The sequence below is a fragment of the Nomascus leucogenys genome, chromosome 22a (assembly GCF_006542625.1).
Source record: "Nomascus leucogenys isolate Asia chromosome 22a, Asia_NLE_v1, whole genome shotgun sequence".
Classification (NCBI taxonomy): domain Eukaryota; kingdom Metazoa; phylum Chordata; class Mammalia; order Primates; family Hylobatidae; genus Nomascus; species Nomascus leucogenys.
This window is the reverse complement of record NC_044402.1, coordinates 14,370,786-14,373,941: the sequence shown is the minus strand read 5'-3', so window position 1 is coordinate 14,373,941 and position 3,156 is coordinate 14,370,786.

Genomic DNA, 3,156 nt, shown 5'->3' with positions numbered 1-3,156 from the left:
CTGTGAAGTCCCGGGCATCCGTGTGCAGAAGTTACTCTGGGATACCCTTAGGAGAGAAATCGGCTGGGCCACAGTACGGTGTGTGGATGTGGAACTTTAGGCATTACTGCCGAAGAGTTTTTCCAAAGTGAGCACAGCAATTTGCAATCCCACCAGCAGCTGATGAAAAGCAGAACAGCAAAAACCTGCGACACACTGGAGGCCCACGAGAGTTCTGATCCCTTCTCCGACCCCTCGCGTTACTGGTCCCTTGACAGGGAGCAGACAGATGCACTATGACCCAGCATCACAAACTAATGTGTGGAAGGGCTGGGTCTTGCCCCCGAGCCAACCTGACTCAAACCCCAAGCTCCTGGCAACAATGCCTCCCATGCCTCAGGGCAAGAAGCCACAGGGGGAGGCAGCTCTGAGAGGCAGAGGATGAGGTTGCAATCAGAGGATCACATCAAGATGGACACCTCCAGAGGGTCAAGTTCACGGTCAAGGGCTGAAATGCAGACACTCCCAGACCAGTGTGTACAGGATGTGGCCTTGGCCACCCGGGGCAGCTAGGAACTAGGCCCACACATGTGCTGTTGCAAGGTCTTCTACTCTGGTGTTTCTCACTCCATGTTTACTGCCTGATTCATGTGCCTCCAGGGGATCACACGAGCAGAAGTGGGACGCTGACGGTGCCTCCTGGGGGAGGAACTCCGGCCTCAGGCTCACCTCCTTCCACTCCGCCCCAGCACCCATTCTCCCTGCCGGCTGTCAGTGCCACTTCCAGAATGGCCCACAGTGATGGCCTTCCGTGGCCAGGCCTGGCAGCCACACCCCATGCCCGGGCCTCCCGCGGGGGTGTCTTGTTCACTGTCCACTTCCACTGGGTTTGCTTGAAGCCAATGCGAAAAATCAAACGCTGTGTCTGCCCGCAAGAAGTTTAGTTACCAGAAAAAGGGTCTATCCTGAAAACAGGATGAGAAGATTTTACTAAAGGAAAAGGGGTTTGGAGGCTGAATACAGGCTCACTACGGGATATCAAAAGGGGTAAAACTGTTGGGAACTGGGCGAGCCCACCGTGAGAACCACCTCCACGCTGAAGGTCCTTTCTCCTTACAGTGGTCTCCCTTGCCAGCTTCCGGAGCAGGGTTCTGAGACAGTCAGGGTCCCTCCCCCACCTCATTCATTTCCTCATATTTGTTTTCACACATATATGCTCAATCAATATTTGTCTAGTAAAAACAAAACTCACATTACTATTTATGCAAGAGTACAAATAACCTTTGTAAAACTGTTAATAATAGGATTCGGCTATCTTGCGGCGGCTGGACATACTGCAGCTTTTCAGAAGACCTTACATAAAGCACACCAGTGTTCAGCTAGGAGGCGGCGGCAGCAAAGTCCCAAGAACAAAGTGCTGGTGTAGGAGTCAGGCTCGCATCTCTAAATAGGTAAATCAGTTTTTAGAAAAGCGCCAAAAATTACATGCAAGCCAAAAAGTTGTCATTAGAATTCTATACACTTTAAAAACATTTTTATTGTGAAAAGTCTCAAATGCAAATAAAAGCAGACAGTACAATAAGCCCCTGTATACCCTCCAATTCAACAACAAGCAAGATTGGCTCCATCTATCTTTTTTTCCCTTTGCTGTAAAGGCAAAGAATTTTAAAGCAAACTCCAGCATCATGTCATTCCACTTCTCCATCAGAATGCGCCTCTAAAGAATATTGGCATTTTCTTACATAACCACAATTACATGCTCTGAAGTTGTTTTTTTTTTCCCCTATGTGCCTCTTAAAATGAAGGCCTCTGTATGTGTTTGGAGGCCAGCCCAGAAGTAGGGGACAGAGGGAAGGGGTGGGGGAGACCATGGAGAGAGAACTGTGTTGGTGGAAGCTGCAGTCCCCAGGGAGGGTTTGTGATTTGCACTCCCTGTATCCTCCCTGTAGTCCTCCCTTCTATGACTATAACCACTAACCACCAGCCAAGGAGAATGGGAACTTGGAAGGCTGACAACGTGGCCCACCAACCCGGTAAGGGTATGATAGCATTGCTGGTGGAAAAATTTAAGTAACTCTTCTAAGTGCCAAACTGATGCCCCTTCCTGCAAGAAAAATGAGCCACAAACAGGGCTGTGAAGCAGTGTGTGCCGTGGTCCACCCTCTGTTTAACCCACTGAAAGCCACTGGTCCCACCATGGGAAAGGTTACCTCTATCAGTCAGGGGCTCCCAGAGAAGCACCTGTGGGTGGGCAGAACTGAAAGGTGTGGGGCTTTCCTGGTGGGGTCTGAGTCTCCTGCCCCCCAGCTTGTCCTCTGAAGGAGACTGTGACCCACAAGACCCCTCACACATGCCCATGCCGGGGGCAAACTCCAAATCTCAAACAACCTGTGCACAGGGTACTGGGGACACAGATGTGGTCAACCAGCCCGCAAACTTGGGGAGGAATTTTTTGGGTTTAGGATGTGATCTTCTCTACATTCTCTATGCCCACGAAGTTGCATCCTCTTCCTGCTACTGAAGAAAAATGCTTTAAAACTTGACCCAAGAAGAGAGACAGCAGCAACACTTTCTGCCCCAGGTGGCCCCTGCAGGGGACTGCAGATCTGTCTTCCATCCAAACTGGGCCTTTTGGCCGGGTGCGGTGGCTCACGCCTGTAATCCCAGCACTTTGGGAGGCCAAGTTGGGTGGATCACTTGAGGTCAGGAGTTCGAGACTACCCTGGCCAACTTGGTGAAACCCCATCTCTACTAAAAATACAAACAATTATCTGGGCATGGTGGTGCGTGCATGTAATTCCAGGTACTTGGGAGGCTGAGGCAGGAGAATCGCTTGAACCCAGGAGGCAGAGGTCGCAATGAGCCAGGGCAACAAGCAAGACTGTCTCAAAAAACAAAAACAACAACAAAAAACCAGCCCTTTCTTGTGAGACTCAGCTCACTCCTCTCTCCAGTCCGAGCCCACCTCCCTGCCTCCTTCCTGATGCCTTCCACGGTGTATTTTCTGAACAGCCCATTTCATCACGACATCTTGTCTTCATTGTTTCACACTTTGTCTCATCCTCTACTAGGATGGGTTCTGTAACGTCAGGGCAGTAGAAAGAGCACGGGTTGGATCTCAGCAGCCTTAGGTTTTAGTTTCAGATCCGCCATTAAATACAGAGATAAGTCACAATT